Genomic DNA, 27,746 nt, shown 5'->3' on the forward strand with positions numbered 1-27,746 from the left:
TCAAATTGTGGGATCAGCTCCCCCAGATGAGCATGGAAGAATATCTCTGCGGGGTGAGGGGGAATGGTGAGACCAAGGCCAATTCCCATGAGGGACGGGAAGAGTGTGCCACCCTGCCTACCCCACCTCCAGCCCCACTCCATGTCCACCTTTGGCCCCTTCCCCCAGCTTCAGCTACTGCCCCAGCTCTGGCCCTGGGCTCAGCTGTGGCCCCACTCCTGGCCATGGCTTGGCTGTTGGCCATTGCTCCTGCCAGCTGCAGGTTGGTCCCTGATCCTGGCTTGCAGCCCCCCCAGCCCAGACGTGATGCTGCTCCTGGCCTCGGGGGTCGGGAGGATGGACACATTCCATTACTGGTAAGGGGATGTACGAGAAGGAAAGTTTGAGCACACTGATGCAACTACTTTAATATTGCCTTGTGAACTGTAATACCACCATTACAATTGTGCAGGGTGATAGCTGTGCTGGGTGGTAGCAGGGGACATACTTTAACCTTAACCTTCACTTTCCTAACTACAGTACTGTTTAAACCAGCTATTAGTGCCATGCTAGACTGGTGTTCTCCCCGAGAATAATGCAGTGCCTTCATGCCCTAATTCTGGCAGTGATTCTGAAACGACACTCTTTCAAATAGTTCACTTACTTTCTGCTATGGCAACTGTGAATGAAGTGGTGTGGGATGATTAGAAAGGTTGCCAGCTCCCTGCATAAGGGTGGTTTGTAACCTTCAATTCAGGGGGACCTAGTATATCTATGCTTTTTAAATCCCAGGTCAATTAATGGCTTTTTGCAAAACTATTAGATCGTAGCCCACACTCAGCATCTCAGGATCTGAGAGAGAATCGGTGAATCTTTCCAAATTCATCTTCTGGTTGAATTTCCTTTTTGTTTACATAGATACAAAAGATTTTTCTCCATTTAATCCATGTAAAAAAAGTAGTTGTGCTGTTTTGTTTTAAATGTTGGTCCCATCTGTTTATTATTATGGCTACTCCCTGCAGTGGCAGCCTCTGGAAGGCTTAAAGAAAAGTCCAGCTCAGCCTCATCCGTGTTGAATGGTTTTATAGATTTCCGATTCAGCGTATATGAAAAAACCCTAATCATCACAATGAGAGATCCTGAGAAGGACAGGGGAAATGGTGGTGGTGGTGGTGGGAGGTTAGAGGCTGTGCCATGTGTGTAAGCTAGTTGTATTAAAGTTTTAATTTTACTAAGTGGAGAATTTCTACTGATTAGTCTATTACTATACATCCATCCTTGCCCCGCACACCTTGACATTCCCCTTTGCAGCGTGTTTAGAAGCAACAGAGAGCCACTTCCGAATTTCATACAGGAGCTTATGTGACACGAAAACAGAAACTGGTACACTGCAGAGTCGTGCTCGAATGCCCAGCTATATTGCTTTCATGAAATGTACACCTCTGTATATTTACACCCATCATGACTGCCCTGTATTGCATTCTGATCAGACAGTTTCATGCTCTGTGAGTCACAGACAGTTCTCTGTTGCTCCTAGATTCTCTCTAAAAACTGGGCTCCAACAATGAGTTCCATCCCGAATTCCGCTGGGGCCTGATCCTCCACTAGTACCTGTGGTAATTATTTACACCTGTCTGAACTGAGAGTCAAATACACCAAATCAGAATGGTAACATTTTACACTCACTTTGCACAGACAGCCATGACTACATGAGGAGAGAGGCAGAAGAGACAGGCCCTTGGAGAGCTAGCTGCTCATTCAGCTGCCCCTCATTAAATCACACACCATTACCCTGCGATCACCTTATTTGGCAAGCTGTTGTTTTTATAAGTGAATTTGTTTAGTGGAAATGTTTTTCTGCTTGTCTAATAACAAGATAAAAGGGGATGCTCCTGCTAGAACAAGACCAAGAAATATAAACAGTCCTACGAGACGGAAGAGAGGAATATATCACCATAAGTAGAAAGGGAAGAATCTCTAAGACTGGGAAGCTCCAAGAGGTAAGGACTGCCATCTTATGTGTGCACACAGTTCTTGGACATTAATAATAATCACTTTTTTTCTCCTGTTTTTTGTCCACAGACCTATTTCCTACTTTTTGACCAGTAAAGTAACAAGATTTTGTTTTCTGAGCCCCAAATCTGCATATGTGGAGAGGATTTCAGACCACAGGAAGCTTTGAATTGGATTCTTCTCTCACCTACAACAGTGTAAATCAGGAGAAAGTCAAGTGACTTCAGTAGAATGACACTGGCAAAATTCTGCTATAATTCAGGATACGTCTACACTGAGAATGCTATAAGGGTACAGCTGCGCTGGTGGGGCTGGGCTGTTGTAGTGCTTCATGCACAAACTCTTTATGCTGTTGGGAGGGTTTCTCCCAGGGTACGTCCACACTGTAGAGTTTTTTCGGAAAAAGGTCGTTTTTCAAAAAAAACTTCACTTACGACTACACTGCAATCATGTTCTTTCGAAATAAAATTGAAAGAACAGAGGGGTTTTTCTAACATAGGTAAACCTCTTTCTACAATGAAGAAGTTTTTTTCTGAAAGAGCTCTTTCAGAAAAGTTGTGTGTGGACGGGTAAGAGAGAGTTCTTTTGAAAGAAGAGGAAAGAGGAAAAAACACAGGTGCCCTGGTGGTCACTCCGTCCATAGTAATCACAGCTTACATCCTAGCATCCACTCAGTGTGGATGAGATCTGTCAAAAAAGCAGATTGCTTTTTCAGTGTGCTTTTGCTGTGTAGACACTCTCTTTTGGAAGAAGATTTTTCGGAAGACCTCTTCCAGAAACACTTCTTCCAAAAGAAGCCTGCAGTCTAGACATAGCCCCAATGGTGTAGGTAAGCCACCTCCCTGAGGGTGGGGAGTTAAGTCAATGGAAGAATTCTCCTGTTGATTTAGTGCTGTTTACATTGGGAGTTAGTTAGATGTAACTGCACCACTTGGGTGTGTGTGTGTGTGTGGATTTTTCATATGCCTATGACATAATTTTACGGACCTAATTCAGGCCACAGAGTCAAGAGCAGCTATCCATTCTACTTCTCCCCTACTGAAATCTCTCATCTTATTTTTATAGCAGCCATTTATGTCTAAACAAGGAAGAACAATTGTTAATGTATGCAGTGAGATGTGGTGTCATTTCACTGAATTCAATCAAGCTGATTGACCAAAGCAAACGCTGTAGTGATGTTCCTTATGTGACTCCCTGTATTAACCTTTTGCCAATCTTGGCGGACTATTACATATAACTCATGGAAAATAGCCCCCAAAGGCAGATGCAGCTCTACTGGTGTACTGCCTGTCTTCACTAGATTTCTAGCACACTTTTATAGGTAATCACTAACACCTTTCTTAAATGAACCTTCAACCTTCTTGAGATCTACCAATCATTGGGCAATTATTTAGCTTATTTTATGCCAGAATAAAAATGCGATTGATCAAGAAAACTGTGCAAAATTTCCCGCGCTAAGCACTCACCTCATTTTTCTTTCAGGAAATATGTGTAAGGCCCCAAGAGCTCCTGTAACTCCATAGCACTTCATTACCAAACCAGTGTGCTTGTGATTAGTTTGTTTCAGCAATGAGGTGCTGCCTGAAAAAGGATCTTGAGCAACAAAGCAGCCCGAGTAAATTGCTCCCTGCTTTGGAAGCAGCCTTTTTGTCTGTGTGGTGTTGAATGCACATAGCTAGACAGGCAAGAGATTGAAAATCTAGTAGTAGACAGGAAAAATAGCAAAGAACTTTCATAAAACTAATAAACCTATAAAATAAGAGACTGGTTTCTCTGTCGACTCAAGAATTTGAGATTTGAATCCATGTAGCCATAAGAGGTTATTAGACCCTGAATTCTGAGTTTTGGACAGGTGACAGACTTATGTACATTTGTTTTTTTTCCCTATATCTCTCCAAAGCATTACTCTTGGTTCACCTTTTATTATCCTTGAGCTTCTCCTGCTTTCAACTGGTTTTGAACAAAAACTTTGCAAGACACTGAGCTCAGTGACTATTTAGCAGCTTGTCTCCATCTAGACTTCTAGAGAATGAATAGCTGCAGCAGCTTCTGGGCACTCATTTCTATTGCATTCTGATTTAGTTAAGTTCTCCTTTTCAAGGCAATGTGGAACAATAGGGCTTACTTAGGTACCAAAGCCACACACAGTATTTGTGAGGCTACACAGGAATAGGGACGGTTTTTGCAGGATACTTGAAATATCATGTGTTCCACAGTTGCCAGTCTGGTAGCTGCTAGGAATTAGAGAGACAAACCTTATAAAATAAAGAGGGAGTTTATACTAGAGTCCATTAGAGATGCAAAACAAATTGCCGTGACCTTACACAGGAGCAATCTTTGAAAGGCAAACTTTGTTCTCCTCACTCCATGTGCGCTTCTCTTTAAGCAGCCATTAAATATTCATTCAAGCAAGTTATTCTTTGTACAGCTGGACTATATTGCCTTATTGCTAGTGAGAATTTCTACTGTTCATAGTAAACTTTTTGTTTCTCCATGTGGCATTCCCACTGAAAGGTAATGAAGATATACAGAGTACTATGTGAGTGCCAGGCTACAGTTTATTCTGGCCCATAGGTTTAAGTGCATTCAATTATTCCTTACTATAATCATGTCCTGCAGTCATTTTCATGCTGTTGCTTCATTTGTGAGCCATGTGTCACCAGTGTATAATCATGGAAGTAGCAACTCAAAAGACCCCTGTTATTAACTACCATGCAGAAAATGATGAGCATAGAATAAAAAGTATCAGGAACAGCCAGAACTGATTTGTGAACTGCACTTACTTTTAAACTTGTAGACATTCAGAGGTTTGCAGACACGGACAGTTTTTGTTTGTGTTTTCCTGCTGACTAATGCATGAGATGAAACATCTTGGAATAGTTTCTGAATCTTCTACTTGCAAAACGTTCCAATAAAATATATAGAATTAGTGAAGGGATGGAGTTCTAGACTCTGTTTACCCACCCGTAAAATAGATACAGTAATCATTAGCTACTGTACCTAACAGTGTGTTGTGTGTTATGAGGCTTGTTGGTTTACAAATCTCTCTGATGACTTTGCTGGATGAACGGAGCAATAATACCAGATGGCTTTGGGTACAAATCCAGATATGAACTTTTCAATATTTCAAAGAAGTTTGTGTAAGCCACTCATCAGTATGCATCCACAGAGGGTATAAGTTTGTTCATGCTGTCATTTATACAACCAGTCTCGTTACCCCGAGAGGCAGGGCAGGGCTGAAGAGTTGTGGGAGGAGGGATAATTATATCACACCCTGAACTCAGGAGAGGCCTCCAAAACATCTGGGTAAATAAAGAAATGGGAGGGAGGTGGAGTTCAGCAAAGCAGATGTACTGAGCCCCCAAATTTCTCTCAGTGGGCCTGCACAGAGGTACAGGTTTTCTGCTCAGGAGATTTACAGATTAATCCCTGGTTTGTGGTCAATGAGGACAGATACCATATAAGTGGGCACTTGTCTGGGAATTCACATACTCAGACTGATCTTTCTCTGGCCAGTGGAAATATGTAAACCACTGCTAAGACCATGTGTATTATGCATGAACAACAGCAGATGTTGGCAGGTGACGTTTTTTGAGGAGTAACGTTAGTTTGAACCAAGGGGTTTGGTTCGAACTAACACATCCCGGCACGCACTTCCTTTTTTGAATCAGATGTGATTCAAACTAGCGCGCTGGCGAGATCATGCTAATGAAGCGCAGGATAAATCCCAGTTTCATTGTCTATATCAAATGCCTGCATTTGCATCTCTAGTTCGAACTAGGGTGCAAGTGTAGACATACCCAATGAGAATGCACAAATTCCACATGCATTAAAGCAAATTCCTTTCTCCATGAAAGTCAATTCCCATGAAATTTAACGATGCAGGATCAACCCACAGGCAAGACTCTGTGTGCTCTGGGTCTAGAGCACCACAGAAAAAAATTAGTGGGTGTTTAACACCCACCGGCAGCCAGCTTCCCACACCATTCCAGCCCGACCCATCAACTCCTCCCGCACCCTCCCAATGACTCCTGCCTGCCTCAGTCAGCTCTTTTGCAGGATGCTCTGGGAGGGAGGGGAGGCCTGGGGATGGGACATGCTTATGGGAGCGAGTGGGAAGAGGTGAGGGGGTGGGAAGAGATGGGGTTGAGGTGAAGACTTGAGGGAAGAAGTAGGGTAGTGACAGGGCCTGGGCTGGAGAGGGGATGGGAGGAGACAGGACAGTGTTGGGAGTTTAGGGGAAGGGGCTGGATGGGAGTGGGAGCAGGGTCTGGACAGTGTCTGGAATTGAGCACCCAGGCCCAGAGGAAGCCAGCGCCTATGATCAAGACCATTGTGGGTGTATCTCCTTTGAAGCAGGCTGCATCTGAGCACAAAATAACAGCTGCTTCTGCAGCAGGAGGGCAGCCTCTGTCTATTTGAAGATGCAGTACACAGAGAACAAATGACAAAAGATGCAAGTTACATGCACCCTGTGGACAAAGTTGACCCCAAAGTAATTTTTATGCCCATTTTCTTTATGTTCTGGGACAAGTTTTTCACTATATATATATATATATATATATATATATATATATATATATGAATTATTTTTATAGATTTTGGTTTATGATAACATGTGGTATGGTAACTTTTTAATTCTTTTTCCACTACTGTAAGGAGCACAAGAAACTTTGTAATAAAGGTCTGGACTACACTGAAAACTTAGCTTAACCTAGCTATGTTGCTCACGGTTGTGAAAAATTTCACACCCTCTGCAAGATAGTTAGATCAATCCAACCTGCACTGTAAAAGCAGTTAGGTTGCCAGAAAAAGTCTTCCATTCCTCTAGTTGTGGAAAAGGTGGATTTACTACAATGCTAGAAAACCCCTTTCTGTCAGTGTAGCACATGCCTGCTCTACTATGGTGTAGCTGCAGCACTGTAGTGTAGATGTATCCAAAAACCTCCTGCAAAACCATTCACACCTGTGAGTGCTCTTGCTCCTTAACCAAGGAAAGCTATGAGTCTCAGAGCTGGTACAGAGATGTTTCATTGCTAAGAAAAACAAATACACCTCTTCCCAGAAAGTGGCATGCAGGAGCAGAACTAACCATTTTGCTGTCTAAATACTCCCATGGGCCCAGGCCCTTCCCTTCCCCTCCCATCCCCCCAAAGCCAACTAATCAGCACAGCAAAAACAGCTGGCCAACCACAATGGTGCAAATAAATAAGTAATTACATAAAAGCCACATGGCACAGGGTCCAGTGTCCTTGGAAACTGGAATCAAGGCAACTATGGCCACCCCTACAAATGACACATGGGCTCTTCCAGAGAGGGTGTTTGTGTCCCATTAGTGCACCTTTTTTTTTTTTTTTTTTTTTTGGAGGGAAGGGATGAGGGAGAAATACCACAAATACTTTCACATAACTGCTGTGGCTAACTAGACAGACTCAGATCATCATTTCTCATCTGTACAATGTATGAAAAGTATGAACATTTCAAGCCTAGCCAACTACAGAAAAATTCTTGGAGGTTTTTGGTTTATACATGGAGTTCTCAAACTTTTTTACAACATGGGCCACATCTTAATATAGATCATCTCATGGGCACACAGCCGATCCCTCTCTACTGTTGGAGAGCTAATAATATCCCTATGAAAAGCTCAGACTTTCTTTACCTGGAACAGCAATAATATAATAAATGGTAATAAATAGTAAATTAATATTTAATTAAAGTGTTTCTAGCTTTTAGTGAAATTAACGCCTGGAAATAAGGAAGAGAATCAGTGCTATATGACCAGACTTTGGCTAAACATCACTGACTACTCTGCAGATCATTGTAACATACATAGAATGTAGAGATGAAAAAAAAACCCATTGGCTTGCTAGCCTGTTTACCTGGCCAATAAAGGGTTCTTACTATTTGGGATGTAATTTATGTTCTTTCAATTTCTCTTGGGATAAAGATGTTGTTGCAATGGTGTGGTTTGTTAGCCAGTTATGGAGTCCCAGAATGATTTACACGGCCTTTCATGTTTAATACAGGCATTCAGCCCATAGTGTCCACAAGTCCTGGCATATAATGCTCTACTTTGATGTAAGTGAAGATCATCTGAGTAACAATGGCTACTCGATTAGCTAATTAACCATTACTTAACATCCCTAGCTGTCACCTGTGTCTTCTGACTTTCTTTATTACAGATAAGGAGGCAGATGCAATCGGCTTGGCTTTTTGCAATGTCGGGCAGCCCTGGGGCTTCTGGGAGGTTGCCAATGTAGCAATCAGCTAGACAAAGTTTGGATACTCCTGCCTTACAGTCTTGTACTGGGTCTTTAGTAGATAGATGCATCTGATAGATTTTTGGTATTTTAGGTATATGTATTTTGGGGCTTTAGACTTCTGATAATGGTTATAACTTTTTAGTGGAGTGATAGGTTCATATTGAATCCCTCTACTTTGGGAACTATCACCCTTTCTACATTTGCCTAGTTCTGGCATATGCATTTTTCTTGAAGAGAAGATTAGAATTAGATTTTGGATTAGGTCAATTGAAAGAAGTTAGTCTCCCATCAATATAGGAACCCCAGTTAAATTGATGCAATAACACCACTTCCCTTATATACGCAGCGCCGAAGTCAACTTACTTACTTTGACTTAGAGCTAATGTAGTCATTACATTATCTGTGACAACCCCAGCAGTCCTCCAGCAGCTGTCCCACAGTGTTCTGTCCTTGAGGTGCCACTGCCTCTAGCTCACAGACAAAAAAAGCCATCCCCCCAGTATGCTTTTGGAATACCTTTTTGTGGTTGCTCACCTTGGTGAACACATCTATCTGTCCACTTTGGTGAGCATCTGAGCAAGGTACAGAGTAGGAACTACACCTAGCTGCACTCCCAGGGTATGTCTACACTACAGGGCAAAAGTCAAATTAAGCTACACAACTTGAGCTACGTCAATTGCATAGCTTAAGTCAAAATAGCTTAGTTTGGCTTTTGGAGCTCTCTACACAGTAGGAAGTTGAATGAAGAACAGTCTTGCTTTGACTTCACTTACTCCTCATGAAATGAGAGTTACCATGAGTTGGAGTAAGAAGTCCTCCAGCTAACCGTTATTTCTAAATAATGGCTTATTGTGTAGACATACTGTTATTTCGTAATAATGTCAGTTATTCTGAAATGACGCTGCTGTGTAGACGTACCCCCAGAGTCCTGGATCTCTTTTGGCCGTTAGGGAGAAGAGGTCAAACTAGGTTGGCTTTGGCACTGTGTAAATCAGGGAGGTGACGTTATTGCATCAATATAACAGGGGTGCCTATATTGATGGGAGACTGACTTGTTCCAATTGACCTAAACAATTAAGGAACAATGGAAGGAATATAGATATCTACATGTAGGAGATAATAAACCTGGAGCATGACAAAAATGACCTGTAGTACCAGGTGAAAACCAAGGAACTTCAGCAATCCTATCAGATGGCCAGAGGGGGAGGAGGCAACAGTGTAATTGGGGCTGCCCCTGACTTACCACTTCTACAATGAACTGCACAATGAACTTCTACAATGAACATACTTGGCAGGGACCCCACCTGAGTGTGACTGTGGACATTTCATGAAAGCAGGGTTTGGAACCCCCTGCAAGTGCACAGGAAGAAGGAGGAGAAGCCACAAAACATGTGGTGACCCTGGACATGTTGTAGGTCTGGAGCTCTTTGAAACTTCACTGGAGTCACATGAATCCTTCCAGATGGGCACAGATGAGCCTCGTGATAAAGGGGAAAGGAGTGCAGGTAATTGTTAGCTGCATTATTTCTGATAATCAAGTTTGTTTGTCTTTTCATGCCTGAGATTTCCCCTCCTCAGCCCTCTCTATTTAAAAATAGCACCCAGCCATGCATTTCCTTTGTTCTTGCATTGACTTTAGATTCCTCACTTTACTTTTAAAACCGTCACTGGGAATTAAAATCAATCTTTCCGAATGCATATAAAGTTACCAGTGTGATGTTGGCAGATCAGGTGCCAGCTCATGCCAAGGTCCCCATGCCTCATGGGAGCCTTGACACATGGAGCTGGAACCTGTGTGGCTCACCTGTGCAATAATATTGTTAAATAGATATTAGAATGATAAGAATGTATTTAAATGACTAAGGAACTCAGCCTTTCCATTCCATGGAAAACGTCATGGTTGCTGATCCCTTTACAGGGGCTGTACAAATCCTGGTGCTGAGTTCCTCCGCCCTCTAGGAAATGAACAATGACTTATACCTCCACAACGTGCATAACTAGAGGATCAGCAAACATTTGTATATGTTTTAAAATACCTGAATGTGTATGTGTGATTGGGCTGAGCTGAGCATGGTCCATGTATGTGTCAGAGAGATGGCAGAAAGCAAAAAGCAGTGCCTGGGACTGTGGAGATTTAAAAAAATGTCAAGAGAATTGCGGGATGGAATACACAATGTGGGAGAGAGAAGATGACATTATGGGAACTTGAGCCTAATTCCCAGAAATTTCCGAGCGAATTGCTAGTATCCCACAAAAAACTGCAATAGTATCCCACAAGGTATTGGACCATATAGCAGCATAGCACATGTTAGGATATCTGCTCAGGGTGCATCATATCTTCTATCCATGCAGCCACTTTTGGTGAGAACACACATCCCCGATGCAAGCTGTGCTTGTGCTGAGTGACATTCAGTGGCTGTAAACAGACATAAGTTATGTTAATCAAATTTTGGAGTAAAAACATAGCGTGACAGTGCTTAAGAAGAGCCAAATAGTGAAGGCTAATATTGAAATACATTACCAGGCTTACACAAACCTTGCCCACTTACCTTATTCCTGATTCAAGACGTTAGTATTTCACTTTCAAGAACATCTTAATTAGAAAATTATCTAAACAACAACGACAGCACAACCAACCGTGGTATCAGAATTGATTAGTAATCCAAGTTCATGTTGACACTACAGATAAGATCGAAGCAGCTGCAGTCGATTTTCCGTGGTTTGAATGAGTGAGTGTAGTGAAGACACACTAATTCGAACTACATCGGTGCAAGTAGTCCTGCCTCTATAAGGAGTAAGGGAAGTCGAAGATAGAGTGTGCTCCTGTTGACCTCCTGCAGTGTGGAGGGTACCAAAATTCGAGTTAAGATATTTCGACTTAAGATATGCAAATCTTAATTTGAATGTTTCCCTAGTGTAGACCAGGGTAAGAGTCACATTTGGCTGCTCTGTACTCAAGAAAAACTTCAGTGGGAATTTTGTTTGAATAAGCAGTGGACAATTTTGAATCTTAAAATAATTCTATTCACTGCACTTCTCATTTTATTTTTAACACCTGTGTGTGGTTTAGCTACAAAACCTAAATCATAACTTTACAGGTATATTGACAAGTATTAAAATGGGAACGATCAGTACAGTAGAATGAATGACTTTGCCTGCATAATTCACTTTGAAGAGCTTTTAAAAAAATAGTAGCAAGTAAGTGTAAATTACGTATCGCTGTTGTTGCTTCTATATTTCTAAGCCATGAAAACATGAGAACTACACACATGCTATGCTGTGTATATATGTAGTGTATATAACTATAAATAAACATATTACTATGCTAACTCCAGCCCTGAATGTCTTTCTACTGTTTTTGATTTTGTGATTGTTATTAAGCAGTAAATCCACACCAAGAGTACAGTCATTTGTGCTGCTGAAAACTGTAAATGTCAATTTTTGGTCTTTAAAAATTATTAAGCATGGAAAAAGATAGCAATTTCCAGTGTTTGCTTGGTTGGTAAGATGCAGGAGAATTAGCATTACTCCTGAGAGCTGCCATTGGTTAGCTGGAGGGAAAATGGATATCAATTATACATAATCTAAGAAGCCTCTGCATAATAATCAGGCCCAGTAGGGGCTTTGGGGCAGCTTCGTTATTCTCTTGTAAACACAAGAGCCCAGATAGACATGTCAGTCAGGAGTAGCGGCTGCAATTCTTCTTTTTTAACACCTTCACATTCTATTGCTTCAATATGCAAACAAGGCTGTTTAGCTGAGGGTTGAGGCTGTGCTAATGAGCTCCCTGCACTAACCCTGAAGTAAAAAGGTTCTGTTTCACAGCTGCTCAGAGACTAGCTCCTCTGGGCATGCTCAGGTATTGGAAAATAATTCCTTTTAAACAGAGAAATGCCAATCAGGATTTCTTGCATACTTTCCCTTTTTTCAGTGTGCTAATGCAATTACCCGTAACTTGCAAACTTTTTTACAACAGCAGATTTTTTTTGTCTTTGAATTATGTATTTTTGCCACCAGAAAGGAGAGAGTGCCTGAAAAATTCAGCAGATGTAAAATTCACACCCCCTTTAATTCCCAGAGGCCCATAACTCAAGGCTAATTTTCGTATTTCCTTCTTAAAGGTGGACAGTTCTTTTATCCCTCCACTCAATACTTCTCTCCTGATATTATCACTCCCTTCTCCCTTTAGCTGGCCAGTGTCATTCTGAGTGACAGGAAAGGCTTTTCGAATAATGCAGCCAGCATCCTTCCTGCTTGACAAGTCAAACTTCTGTTGGTTTAGAATCTTGAGTCTGTCCTAAATCTGGGTTTAAGGGCATTGCTGCAGCTAAGTAACTGGGTAATTGCCTTGTTAGAGATACACAAACAGCCCTGATAATCCTTTTCATATGAGCTGTCATTTACAAATCACGATACGATACACGATGGTTTCTCCAATATCCAATTATCTTCATGAATAAAGAAATCTCTTGCATGGAACACTCCAAAATCCCCACTGGGTTAATTTAGTGCCTGAGAGAATCATTTGGATTTTCTGCTTAAAATAGGCCAGTATATGATTTCTTTATACAATTAAATGAAATGCACCTTCTCTCCACTCACTCATTTCTAGGTCCAGGCCTTCTAGCAGCATGATACTGCAGACCAGGCCTATTGGCAGAGCCACATATGTGTCTCCTGTGCAAGTTACAACTATCTCAGCCTTTAACACATACAGTTTTGGGACAAGAACATAAAGGGCCACTAATAAATTTAGGATACAAATTGCATACAGTTCTGGAACAGCCTTTCAAGGGAACTAATGGGAACAAAAAACCTAATGTGTCTCAAGATTGAGTGTGACAATGTTATGGAGGCGATGGTATGATGAGATTGCCTACAATGGCATATGGCCCATCTGTGACAGCTTTCTGCAAATCTCTCCAAAGACCAGAGATGGGACACTAGATGTAGGGAACTCAGAGTTATTACAGAGAAATATTTCCAGGTGAAATATTGGGGTCAAACATGTATGGAGTCAAACTATTCACCATGTTTGGGATTGGGAAGGAATTTCCTACCAGATAAGATTGGCTGAGATCCTGTTTTTTTCTCTCTTTGTCTTCCTCTCTGTAGCATGAGGCCTGAGTCACTTGCTGGTTTGAACTAGAGTAAATGGTGAATTCTCTGTAACTTGAAGTCTTTAAGATATGATCTGAGGACTTCAGGAACTCTGTCAGAGGCTACACGTCCATTACAGGAGTGGGTAAGGTTCTGTGCTCTGTAGTGTGCAGGAGAACAGACTAGAGGATCATGATGACCTGTTCTGGCCTTAAAGGCTCTGAGTCTATGAAGAGAGACATCTAGGGTTATCAGCCCCCCAAGATTGTCCAGTAGTCTCCAGGAATTAAAGATTAATTTTTTAATTAAAGATTGTGTCATGTGATAAAACCTCTAGGAATACATCGCACCAAAATTGCAACCCTAACTATTTAGCAACCAAATATTATGACCTGCTCTTTATCACTTGGTGGTTTCTAGAATTTCTAACGGCTGCCTTTGTGTCCAACAATCCATATTAAAGAGTCAGTGGGAAAGTATTAGCTTTGTAATATTTCAGTATTTAAATTATTGATTACATTGTCTTTGCAACAGATAGCTCTACTGGGATGAAGTAGGATTTTAACTGCCTCCTGCCTTGCTGAAGCTCTAACAATTCTCTGTCATTTGGATTCAAACCCAAGTCAAAAGAGTCTATGCAGAATCTCAATGCTATTTGCCCATGATGGGAGAATGGTCTGAGTCCACGATAAGTACTTCGTTTATGTATATTGGTGCAATTTTTCAAAAAGAATTAATGTGCTGAAAGAGGGTGAAGCAATGTGAAAATAATTCTAAATTTTTGATAACTTTATTAGTTTCAGATTATTAGTAAGTATCAGGAAAGGCAGTTTGGGAAGGCATTGCCTTCCCTTGACTATGAGATCTGCTACCGGTGACCTATTTGCTTGATAATAGCTTTTTATAGAAACCGTCCACACTTATCTAGTACCAAAATGCAACCTCCCACACACACACTTCCACTGACACCCCCCTTCCTGCATTCCCTTCCACCCAAACCCTGCATCCCCAGCTCCTCCTGAACCATCCTTCCCTCTGACCCACATCCTATAGCCCATCCAGCCAAGAATCCTAGCCAATGGGAGCTGCAGGGGATGGTTCCTATAGGCAAGCAAGGGACAACATGTGCCACAGTGAGCCACCTGGCCCTTCCCCGCCAAAGGTGAGTTGCCCCATGTATGTGTCTCACACTCTAGTCCCTGCCCCAGCCCTGAGCTTCCTCCGGAACCCTGAGTCCCTAACTCCCTCCCAGACCCTGCACCCACAACTTCCCGTTCTGGCCCTGAGTCCCTTCCTGCACCTAAATCCCTAACTTCCTCCTAGATCCTGCACCCCAATCTTAAGCCCCAGCTTTGAGCCTGCTCTAGCATCTTAACTCCCATCCAACTCTACACCTCCCACCCCAACAACCACATCCCCTTCTAACTATGAACCCCTAATTTTTGGCCCTACTTCAGAACCTACAGGGTTCTACAAAAACGAATTGCCCCGGAGTCCCAGAAGAGTTAATCCAGCCCTGATTTGAGTGACTTTTTTATTTTTATTTTTCATTTGTGTGTGATCCCTAACTGCTTTTTCCATGGGTCAGTGGCCCTTGACAAAAAACAACAAAAGAAATGGCTCCTCACCCCCTCCTTAAAATGTCATACTAAAAGAAGACCGGCTCAAATATAAGGGAGGATAATCTGAACTGTAATGATACTAATTCCTTCCTTTAGATGCCTTCATTCTATATAAAAATGGATCTGGAAAACTTTACAAGGCAGTTACAGGGTAATGATTGGCATCCTTACAATTAAGGAGGTTATAAAGTAAAGGGATACTGAGATTAATACACTTTATTCCAGCTAACAAAGGGAGGAGTGAATTGTCTTGGGCTGGTTATAAACAATCACATTTGGCATTTTTTATCAGCTCAGAGAATAACTCTTTGATTTTGGATGATTTTGCAGGAAAGAGTTCATGATGTAAAGTGCCTTGTTTGTAAAATTAATTTTCAAAACTAAAGGATGATTGGATCAATTTAATACTTTTGAGAGGCCTTTTTGTGGCATCTGGAAACTAATCACACATGAAAAATATTCTACAGGTTTTGATCCTTTGATTATTTTTTCCATTGTTGTTGACAACATATTGCAGTTGATGGTGACCGGTTGATACTGATTTCTGAGTTTTAATCTATCATCTGTATATGTAATATATAAAAATAACAGATAAACTTACTGACATGTTATATATTTCTTGCAACAGCCCTGTTTCCTCTAAGGCTACGTCTATACTGAGAGCTTCTTTCAGAAGAAGCTTTTCTGGAAGAGATCTTCCAGAAGAACTTTTCGAAAGAGCGTGTCCACACAGCAAAAGCACATCGAAAAAGTGATCTGCTTTTTTGAAAGATAGTGTCCACATTGATTGGACGCTCTCTTGCATTTAAGTTGTGTTTACTGTGGACGGAGTGGCTACTAGATCATCTGTGCTTTTTCCTGGAGGTCTCTTCTTTCGGAAAAAAATATTCTTCCCTGTCCCCACATGCCTTTTTCCAAAAGAGCTCTTTCAGAAAATGGCTTCTTCCTCGTAGAAAGAGGTTTACCGCTGTTAGAAAAAACCCTGCATTCTTTCGACTTTCTGTTGAAAGAACGCAATTGCAGTGTGCATATAAGTGTAGTTTTTCCAGAAAAACTCTGCAGTGTAGACATACCCTAAGTGAACTAATCTGCTACTTCACTAGAAGTGGGAAAATCAGCCTAGATAGACCAGTAGTCTTCTCTAAGAAGGCAATGTCTGTTTTATGATTCTGTGTTATGGATGGGTACTGAATTATTTTATTCTCTTAGGATATGTCTACACTACAGCGTTATTTTGAAATATCTTATTTAGAAATAGTTATTTTGAAATAACGCGTCTAGACACAAAATGCATTTTGAAATAGCATTTTGCAATTTCGAAATAGCGCGTCCACACTGAGTGAATGTTGAATCGCATTTAAGGCCATCTGGAACCAGTTCTGGCAGGGCATCAAGTCAGGAGTTACCTTGTGTGGCTGCTGCCTGAGGCTACCTGAGAACTGTGCTTAAAGGGACCATTTCTGGTTGCTTGCCTACCTCGCTGAGGGATAGCAAAGCATTTTTTTCTCTGCGTGCTTGGATTGCCTTCACTCAGGACACCACAGTACTCTGCAGCATGGAGCTGGAGTCAGCCCTGGGCACTCTGGTGCTTCTCCTGAATGTGTTGCTGCAAGCCTGGCAGCATATTCTGCAGGCAGTAACAGTCTCCCTGGTGTGCCCCACTGGGGGCTTGTGTCTCATTCCTCCCTCATGTCCTTCCGCTTACCCCTCCCAAACCCCCCTTCCTGCTGTACAATAAAAGACATGTGTTCATTACAACAAAGCCTATTTATTGAACAAAACTGGGATGGGGTAGGGGAGTGAAACTGAGGCAAGACTGGGGAAAGAAGGTGGGAGAGGGGAGGGGGAAACCTGGGAGGAGGGAGCTGGCAGGGGGCGGCAAGGGGAGGAAGGGGGAGGAGAAGCTCAGAGCTCAGGGTTGGGGGTTTCGCCGGCCCAACTGTCTGCCTCAGGATTGATGATCAACTGGGGGGCACGGACCATCCTGCCTCCCAGGATGCGGTCCATGGCATCAAAATAGGGGTAGGGGTCTGGGTCTGCTCCTGGTTGAGAGCTGCCCTCTGTGGCCTTGGCATACTCCTGCTGCAGCTCATTTATTTTCATGCGAACCTGCTCCTGGGTTTGCATGTGGCCTTTGGTGGCCAGGCTGGCAGCCATCTGCCTGTAGACGGTTGCGTTCCTCCATTTAGTGCGGAGATCATGGATGTTGGAGGCATCCCCCCAAACCTGAATTAGGTCCCTGATCTTTGCACTGGACCAGGCAAGCGTCCGCCTTTTCCGAACCCTCATTTTTTGAGGAGTAATGTTAGTTCAAACCAAGGAGTTTGGTTCGAACTAACGCGTCCCGGTGCGCACTTCCTGGTTCGAGTCAGCTGTGATTCAAACTAGCGCGCCAGCGATATCATGCTAATGGAGCGTGGGATATTTAAATCCCTGCTTCATTGACTATTTCAAATGCCTGCATTTGCATCCCTAGTTCAAACTAGGGTGCAAGTGTAGACAAAACCTTAACTCATGCCAACAAAGGAGAGGGGATGTAAAATGGCCCAGAATGAAATGTTGATTCCCTTTTCCCCACAATTTTATGAGAAGAATTGAAGATATAATATGGGGCAGGGAGAATTAAAGGGCCCGATCTCCAACTGCTACAAATCAGCATTGGTTTATTAAATCTCATTAGAATTATGTTGATTTACACCAGCTAGTGATCTGGCCCACACAGGATCTACTTGAGGCTATTTGCAGGTTTATCATTAAGGAAAACTTGACATCCCTCACAGCCAGTGTAATTTATATTCTGCACTTCCTAAGAAAAAGGAAAAGGAATAGTGTGTGTGTATTTAAAAAAGGAAAACTTGTAGGGGAAGGTTTCCTCAAAATTCCCAAAGGAAACAAATGTACAACCCCCCCTTTATTCCCAGTGGTGATTTAGCATGTGGCTGACTGTAATGCACGCTTTACAAATATTCATCTGTGAATATTGTTTTCCTTTCAGAAAAGCCACATTACCTTGGACCCTTGTTAGCTTAATTAAATATTTTCAATGTATAAATGTTTTCAAATTAAACACTGTCTGCATAAAATCATCCTGGGTACTGACTTAGCTTCAGGTCATTAATTCTATTATTTAATGTGTTAATACATGTGAAGAAACTTTGTTCTTTGTCTCTGTCTACCAAAGCGCCTGAAGTGAACTTTTTTCCCTCTACTCCTGCTAAATTACTAATTAGTTCAAGGTACACCGGAGATGAGAGCCTTTGAGATCTTGAAAACTTGTGTTCTTAACAAAAGTTTATTAAGACAGGAGTCAATGCTCTTGATGAGAGATTTAAGGAGAATGATATTCCTTAGGATTTTTTTTTTGTGTGTGGATAGAATCATAGAGCTGAACTGGTGATTAAAACAGGCTCAATGTAATCAGAAGTTCAATTAAATTTGATAAAATCCTAATGCAGTAAATTCAATTAGAATATTTTTGTTTGGGGCCTATTTTTATTTCCACTCGTGACCTTCTAAAATTTTCTGGAAATGTGTGGCTGCCTGAATATCACCTCAGAGCACCAAACACTCAGGTTATGTAAAAGAGGGGTAAGTCCACCTGTCTCTACAGGTAGCAGAGATGTGAGATCTGGGTATTGAGGACCACCATTCTGAGACCTTTGCAGAAGAGAGTACTACATTATCTTTTGAAGCCCCTGGCTTAGCTTTTTATAACTTCTCCTATGGGATCGTTCTGTTCTGAGGTAAATACCCAGCAAACTGAGCACTGGTTTATTTAATGTCTCCCCAAGGCATCTAATGTGCACATATGACAGGAAGACAATGGAAGAACAGAAGGTACAGTTTTTAAGGGCTTTTAAAAGTCCAGGCAATGCACTGGATTGAGCTGAGCTATAAGGGCTCTGAGTGCATTAGATGCGCTGAGCTGAAAAGAATTATATTACACTGAAGCACAAAACCCCAATGACCATGGAGGTTCCTGTGTCAGGAGTTGTGAAAAAGGAGAAAATGAGGGCTTAAGGAAGGGCATGTCCTTTAGGGTGCATCTACACTGCACCCTTAGCCTATTTTGAAAAAGAATCGAGCTATTTCAAATTTGGTTGTCTACACAGTGCCAAATTTTGAAATAAAATACCATTTTGAGACATCCCTTATCCCTGTGCAACGAGGTTTACTGGGATGCCAAAATAGTGTGTCCATTATATTTTGCAATAGCGGACGCATTCAAAAAAATGCAAGGTAGCTATTTTGGGATACCTCTGGTATCCCAAAATACCAGTGCAGTGTAGACAAACCCTTTTATATCTTTGGGCACTCAATAGTCAGTGCCCGCAGGAGGCATTCGTGCAGCCCCAATAGACACACCATAGAGGAAGGATCCAGGAGTTAAAGTGCAAATTGGAGAGGGTTCAGAGAAGAGTCACAAGAATGATTAAAGGATTAGAAAATATGTCTTACGGTGATAAACCCAAGGAGCTCAATCTATTTAACTTAACAAAGAGAAGGTTAGCTGGTGGTTGTAGTCTGTAAATGCCTACTAAGCAGGAAGAACTGGAATTGCTAACCAATAAATACAACTATGATATCATTGGTATTACAGAAACCTGGTGGGATGGGACGCATGATTGGAATGTTGGTATGGAAGGGTACGGCTTGCTCAGGAAGGACAGACAGGGAAAAAAGGGAGGAGGGGTTGCCTTGTATATTAAAAATGTACACACTTGGACTGAAGTGGAGATGAATGTAGGAGATAGCTGTGTAGAGAGTCTCTGGGTTAAGCTAAAAGGGGTAAAAAACGAGGGTGATATCATGCTAGGAGTCTACTACAGGCCACCTAGCCAGGTGGAAGAGGTGGATGAGGCCTTTTTTAAACAATTAACAAAACTATCCAAAGCCCAAGATTTGGTGGTGATGGGGGACTTCAACTATCCAGACATATGTTGGGAAACTAACACAGCGAGGCACAGGCTATCCAATAAGTTTCTGGACTGCATTGGAGACAACTTTCTGTTTCAGAAGGTTGAAAAAGCTACCAGAGGAGAAGCTGTTCTGGATTTGGTTTTAACAAATAGGGAGGAACTAGTTGAGAACTTGAAAGTGGAAGACAGTATAGGGGACAGTGATCACGAAATAATAGAGTTCATGATCTTAAGGAAAGGTAGAAGGGAGACCAGCACAATTGAGGTAATGGATTTCAGGAAGGCAGATTTTGATAAGCTCAGAGAACTTGTAGGTAAGGTCCCATGGGAAGCAAGACTGAAGGGAAAAACAACTGAGGAGAGTTGGAAGTATTTCAAAGGGACGTTGTTAAGGGCCCAAAAGCAAACAATTCCGCTGTGTAGGAAAGATAGAAAATATGGCAAAAGACCAGCTTGGCTTAACAAGGAGATCTTGCATGATCTCAAAATAAAAAAGGAGTCTCATAAAAAATGGAAATTAGGACAAATAACAAAGGATGAATATAGGCAAGCAACACGGGAATGCAGGGGCAAGATTAGAAAGGCAAAGGCACAAAATGAGATCAAATTAGCTACAGGCATAAAGGGAAACAAGAAGACCTTTTATAAATACATTAAAAGCAAGAGGAAGACCAAGGACAGGGTAGGCCCACTGCTTAGTGAGGAGGGAGAAGCAGTAACAGGAAACTTGGAAATGGCGGAGATGCTCAATGACTTCTTTGTTTCGGTCTTCACCGAGAAGTCTGGAGGTGTGCCTAACATAGTGAATACAAGCAGAGAGAGGGTAAGTTTAGAAGATAGGATACACAAAGAACAAGTTAAAAATCACTTAGGAAAGTTAGATGTCAGCAAGTCACCAGGTCCTGATGAAATGCATCCCAGGATACTCAAGGAGCTGATAGAGGAGGTATCTGAGCCTTTAGCTATGATCTTTGAAAAATCATGGCAGACAGGGGAGATTCCAGAAGACTGGAAAAGGGCAAATATTGTGCCCATCTATAAAAAGGGGAATAAGAACAACCCAGGAAACTATAGACCGGTCAGTTTAACGTCTGTCCCAGGGAAGATAATGGAGCAGGTAATTAAGGAAATCATATGCAAACACTTGGAAGGTAATAAAGTGATAGGGAATAGCCAGCATGGGTTTGTGAAGAACAAGTCATGCCAAACTAATCTGATAGCTTTCTTTGATAAGATAACGAGCCTTGTGGATAAGGGAGAAGCGGTGGATGTCATATACCTAGACTTTAGTAAGGCATTTGATACGGTCTCGCATGATATTCTTATTGATAAACTAGGCAAATATAACTTAGATAGGGCCACGATAAGGTGGGTGCATAATTGGCTGGATAACCGTAGTCAGAGAGTGGTTGTTAACGGTTCTAAATCCTGCTGGAAAGGGATAACAAGTGGAGTTCCTCAAGGGTCTGTTTTGGGACCCATACTGTTCAATATCTTCATCAATGATGTAGATATTGGGATAGAGAGTACGCTTATTAAGTTTGCAGATGATACCAAACTGGGTGGGGTTGCGACTTCTTTGGAGGATAGGGACATAATTCAGAATGACCTTAGCAAGTTAGAGAAATGGTCAGAGGTAAACAGGATGAGGTTTAATAAAGAGAAATGCAAAGTGCTCCACTTAGGAAGGAACAATCAGTTCCATACATACAAGATGGGAAGCGACTGTCTAGGAAGGAGCATGGCAGAAAGGGATCTAGGGGTCATAGTGGACCACAAGTTGAATATGAGTCAACAGTGTGATGCTGTTGCAAAAAAAGCAAATATGATTCTAGGTTGTATTAACAGGTGTGTTGTAAGCAAAACTCGTGAAGTCATTCTGCCGCTCTACTCTGCACTAGTTAGGCCTCAGCTGGAGTACTGTGTCCAGTTCTGGGCGCCACATTTCAAGAAAGATGTGGAGAAATTGGAAAGGGTACAGAGAAGAGCGACAAGAATGATTAAAGGTTTAGAGAACATGACCTATGAAGCCAGGCTTCATGAACTGGGCTTGTTTAGTTTGGAAAAAAGAAGATTAAGGGGGGACATGATAGCGGCTTTCAAATATCTAAAAGGGTGTCACAAGGAGGAAGGAGAAAATTTGTTCCTCTTGGTTTCTGAGGACAGGACAAGGAGTAATGGGCTTAAAGTGCAGCAGGGGAGGTTTAGATTGGACATTAGGAAAAAATTCCTAACTGTCAGGGTGGTCAAATATTGGAATAAATTGCCAAGGGAGGTGGTGGAATCTCCCTCTCTGGAGATATTTAAGAACAGGTTAGATAGACATCTGTCAGGGATGGTGTAGACGGAGCTTGATCCTGCCTTGAGGGCAGGGGGCTGGACTCGATGACCTCTCGAGGTCCCTTCCAGTCCTATGATTCTATGATTCTATGATTCTATGACTTGGGGAACAAATATAATTTCAAACAAGCAGAGAACAATGTAATATAATCCAGCTGCAAGTTGAAGCTAGACAAATTCAGAGTGGAAATAAGCATGCTTTTCAAGCAGTGAGAGTAGACTCATAGGCTATGTCTACATTGCACATTGAGCAATAGTTTTTTTAGGATAAGCAATACATATCCAACCCCTGGCTTCAGCCCCCAATGGCAGCAACCCACCTGCCTGCTCCAACCCCCAGAGGCAGTGACCCGCCCACTGCATCTTTAACACTCCACCTCCGGTCCCCAACCTGCCCATGGCTACAACAGTCCCCCTCCGATTCCCAACCCACCCATGGCTGCAATACTCCTGCTCCGGTACCCAACCCACCTGCCCATGGCTTCAACATGTTGCAGCAGTAACCAGCCTGTCTGCCACATATTCTAGGCCTGAAATGCTGTCCGCCCCACAATGTGGCCTAGGCCTCAGCAGAAGCTCACCCAGCTGCTACGCGTTCTAGGCCTGAATAGCTCTCAGCCCCAGCAGAAGCTGGCTCCCAACATACCATTGGCCACTTGCGGCTGCAATACCCGCCCCCTTCCAGTTCCCAGGCCTCCCGCAGCTTCAACACTCCCCTCTCCAGTCCCCAGGCTGCCTGTGATTTCAACACTCCCCCTCCCTGGTCCCTAGGCCGCCCGCAGCTTCAACAGCCCCGCTGGGGTACCCAAGCAGCCTGTGACTTCAAAACCCCTCCCCAATCCGGTTCTCAACCCACCCACCCTCCCTCCCCATCGCAGCCCCGGGCCATCCCTCTCCTCTTCCCCGTCCCTGCCCCCGGCAGCAGGAGCAGCCACTTCACTCAAGTTCCAGGAGCAGGAGGAAAGTGAGTGCTGCTGCGGAGGTGGGCGGGCTTAGATTTTTTTGTGCATCATCACATAGGTGCACACATTAAAGAAACAGTGGCACAGGCTGCCGGGGGAGGAGAGGTGGGACTGAGCTCTCGCCTCGTGTGCCAAAGAAAATCAGCTTATGTGCCACTTGTAGCATGCGTGCTGTGGGTTGCCGACCCCTGATCTATAACCTCTAGCTGAGTTACTGAAGTCCTCAAACTCCATTCATCCGAAGAAGTGGGTTGTGCCCACAGAAGTTTATGATACCCTCTACATGTTTTGATAGTCTCTGAGTGGCTGCAGGACTATTTGTTGTTTTTTAAGTTTTTCACGTCATGAACGATTTCAAGTTACAGTTCATAACAGTAAGTCACCTGTGCCCAATGCTGCAGCAGAAAGGGAAAACCCTCTAGGGTCTTTGCCAATATAATGTGGTGGAAAACTGTTTCCCAGCACCCTGCCAGCCCACTGTGCTGTGGATTCTTCATCACTGACTTTAAATCAAGATTGTATGTTTTTCTAAAATATAGGCTGGGGAAATATGTTGAGGGAAATTCTCTGACCTAAACAATATAGGAGATCAGTCTAGATGGCCACAATGGTCCCTTCTGGCCTTAGAATCTATGAGTATAATTGTGCAAAGCTATTCTTGAAGTTACAGTCATTGGTAAATCCCTTTCTTTTATATGGACTGCACAAAGTAAATGAGGTGTATCACAACTTCACAACAAAACTGCAATTGAAACTGGAAATACCAAGCAACCACAGCAAGACAGCAAGTAGAAATTGACTTCTGTTGAGGGTAAATATTGTGATTTATTAACCAGAAAGGCAGAAACTGGCCAGAGCCATATTTTCCATGAGAGACAATAAATCTTGACATTCCAAGAAAAGACAAGTGAATATATACATGGAGTGTAAACTACATTTGGAATGTTTAGTACCTTGGGGTATGTCTACACTACAAAGTTAATTTGAACTAACAGCCGTTAGTTCAAATTAACTTTCATAGTGTCTATACATGCAAACGGCTAGTTCGAACTTAAATCAAACTAGCAGAGCACTTAATTCGAACTAGATAAACCTCATTCTACAAGGAGTAACGCCTAGTTTGAATTAAGTAGTTCGAATTAAGGGCTGTGTAGCCACTTAATTTGAACTAGTTGGAGGCTAGCCCTTCCCAGGTTGCCTTGGTGTCCACTCTGGGCCAAACCAGGGAAACTTTTCTGCCCCCCTCCCAGCCCCAGAGCCCTTAAAGGGCATGGTCTGGCTGTAGTGCTCATGCCAGTTGCAAGCCTGCCAGCACCCAGCCAGCAGACCCTGCACGGCATGAGCCAGCCACCTGCTGCCACCCAGCCCTCCGCCTCTTCTCAGGACCAGGCTGGTGGCTCCCAGGAGCCTGCCCAGGGCCGCAAGAGGTGGGCACCCGCCTGGTCTAGTGTGGAGAGCGTGGACCTCATCGAGGTTTGGGGGGAGGCCTCCAACGTCCACAACCTCCACACTAGGCACAGGAATGCAGCCATCTAGGGCAGGATAGCTGCCAGCCTGGCCACCAAAGGCCACATGCGAACCCAGGAGCAGGTTTGCATGAAAATCAAGTTGGTCCAGTGAGACCCCCAACTCTGAGCCCTGAGCTTAGAACATAAGAACATAAGAATGGCCGTACTGGGTCAGACCAAACGTCCATCTAGCCCAGTAGCCTGTCTGCCGACAGTGGCCAAAACCAGGTACCCCGGAGGTGATGGACCGAAGACAGTGACCAAGTGATTTGTCTCGTGCCATCCATCTCCATTCTTCCATAAAAAGAGGACAGGGACAGCGTTCCTACCCCCTGGCTAATAGCACTCCATGGACCCAATCTCCATGAATATATCTAACTTCTCTTTAAACTCTGTTCTAGTTCTAGCCTTCACAGCCTCCTGTGGCAAGGAGTTCCACAGGTTCAGTATGCTGTGTGAAGAAGAACTTTCGCTTATTAGTTTTAAACCTGCTGTCCATTCATTTCATTTGGTGTCCTCTAGTCCTTCTATTATGGGAACTAATGAAGATCTTTTATTTATTCACCCTCTCCACACCACTCATGATTTTATAGACCTCTATCATATCCCCCCTCGGTCTCCTCTTTTCTAAGCTGAAAAGTCCCAGTGTCTTTAGCCGCTCTTCATATGGGACCTGTTCCAACCCCCTACTCATTTTAGTTGCCCTTTTCTGAACCCTTTCCAAGGCCAAAATATCTTTTTTGAGATGAGGAGACCACATCTGCACATAGTACTGAAGATATGGCGTACCATAGTTTTATACTTCCCCTCCTCCTTCTTCCCCTGGCTTCCCTCTTCCAGCTCTCTCCTCCCAGGTTTCCACCTCCCCTCTCCCACCCTCTCTCTTCCCCTCTCCCACCTCCTTTTGCCAGTCTCCCCAGAGGTTAATTCTCCCCCCCCAGTTTTGTTAAATAAAGAGAGTTTCTATTTTTGACCACACGTGTCCTTTATTTTTTACATCAGGAAGGGGAGCTAGGGAAGGGCAAGTGGAAGGCGGTGAGGGAGGAATGGGGCACGAACCCCTGATGGGGAGGACGGGTGGCTCTGCGGGCTCCTTGGGGTGGAAGCTTCCTGCAGGGCCTCCTGGATCCTGACAGTCCCCCTATTGACGCCCTCCCCCCGGATGGCAGCCTGCGGCAAGTGCAGCCGGGCTGATGACCGAGTGCTGTGATGTGCCGAGTGTGGGCACTTAGGGCACTCCAAGTCAGGGCTGCTTTGCTGTCCCTCATTGAGTTAGACAAGAAAGCGGGGAACCCTGAGAACTGTCTGTCCGGGGTGGGGGCCGGGTCCCTTTAAGCACAGCCCTCGGCTAGCCTGAGGCAGCAGCTCCACACTCCAAGTCCTAACCTGATGCCCTGCCGGCACTGGTTCTGGCCAGCCTTAACTTCGGTTCAGGGCCCACTCAATGTGGACATGCCAGTTCGAATTAGCAAAACGCTAATTTGAATTAGTTTTTAGGTCTAGATGCACTAATTCGAATGATCTTAGTTCAAGTAGGAATAAGAGATCCTCCGGAAAAGGGCTTTATTCTGGAGGATCACGCCAGTCTAGACGCTTTTTTCCCGGCTTTTCCCCAAGCCGGAAAAAAAGTGGCGGACATGTTTATTTAAATCCGCGGGGATTTCCCTATCCTGACTTACCTGATTTGCATGGCTTTTCCGGAAATTGTGGCCAGTGTAGACGTAGCCCCTTTGTGATAGGATCTCAATGCACTACAAGTAGCATTGAGCACCATAACATGCCTGCATAGCAGGCAAAAATTAGCATTATCAGCCCCACTTTACATATAGGAAACAGAGAAATTAAGTGGAAGTGCACAAGACATATATGGCAAAGCTGGGAGTAGAAAGCCAGGGGAGAAATCCTGGCTTATTGAAAAACATGAGAGTTTTGCCATTTCCGTGGGTCCAGGATTTCAATCAGATCTCCTACCTCCCAGCTCTGTGCTTTAGCCACAGGCTTTTCTTCAGATCTTGCCTGTTTACTCAACGGGAGGCAAAGCATGTACTCAGAACTTATTTCAGAATCTTAGAAACCCCCTCTCTCACATATGACCAGGGATGCAATGAGGTGGAGAGCACAGGATGCTCTGTTGGTTGGGTCTGAGTGGAGACACAACAGCTGCCACCTCCCCTCCCAATCAGGCGGGAGACAGCAGTGCAGAGAAGGTTGCAGCCTGGAGAGCTCAAGGGGAGGTACAGTGCAGTCCTCAGGAACCCCACTTTCTGTGGAGACATTTATCTTTGTGCATCTCAATACATGGCATGTGGCTGGGAACTTGCTGCCTGGACAGGTGGTAACAGACTATGATGTTTGCCCCCCCTCTCCCCAACAGGATTCCATGCTGGAATCCTGGCACTAGGGATTAAGGATAGGTGATCCTACTCAAGGGGGGGGGGGGGGAGGGGAGGGTCCTGTCCCTGGGCCCTCCACCCTTAGGGAAACTTTTGTTGTGCATTGGCTTATGATCACTATTGCTCAAGAACACTGGGGAAGTAAACAGTACAAACTTTTGCTATGTCAGTGTGTTTTGAGCCAACTATGAAGGAAAATTCCCATCCCTATAAAAATGAAATATATTTACTGACAGCCATCTGCATTTTAGCAACCTAGTTTCAAAATCATTATGCTTTTGGGTAATAAGAAGTTATCCCTTTGGTATTATCAAATGACAAGATTTGTTTTGGTAACCTATTTATTTAAAAAAGAAAATGTTGTTTTAACCCACAGTCTTATTATTTGAAAAGGCCCTTTCATCATTGCGCTTTCAAAGATATGGACACATGTTGAGTCACTGCTCTCATTATTCTAAGATTATGTTATTGTTTCTAATCTGACCCAGTACAGTTTATGGCCATTTTGAGGTCTTGTGCGAACTTCAAGGGCCTCATTTGGGGGCAGGGACCTCGAGAAATATCCTCATTTGTTGTCAGTTGTCCCCCCTTTTATTTTGCCTGCTTTCAAGATTTAAATCTGCCATTGACAGGTTTGCATTGTAAAG

General features: G+C 43.3%; 1 long non-coding RNA gene across 3 annotated transcripts in view; it reads left to right on the forward strand.

Moving 5' to 3' along the window:
• LOC102450663 (uncharacterized) overlaps nucleotides 1-16,766 on the forward strand; it is a 190,074-nt gene extending 173,308 nt beyond the window's left edge. The window contains exons 8-10 of one of the 3 annotated variants that reach the window (XR_012902106.1): nucleotides 2,062-9,760; nucleotides 13,371-13,500; nucleotides 13,890-16,766. This is a non-coding gene — a long non-coding RNA (uncharacterized LOC102450663). Of the gene's footprint in view, nucleotides 1-2,061; nucleotides 9,761-13,370 lie in introns of those variants that run through there. The other 2 variants (XR_012902105.1, XR_012902104.1) reach the window with 2 other exon arrangements.
• The last annotated feature ends 10,980 nt before the right edge of the window (nucleotides 16,767-27,746 follow it).

The sequence above is a fragment of the Pelodiscus sinensis genome, chromosome 2 (assembly GCF_049634645.1).
Source record: "Pelodiscus sinensis isolate JC-2024 chromosome 2, ASM4963464v1, whole genome shotgun sequence".
In the NCBI taxonomy this organism is placed as follows: Eukaryota; Metazoa; Chordata; order Testudines; family Trionychidae; genus Pelodiscus; species Pelodiscus sinensis.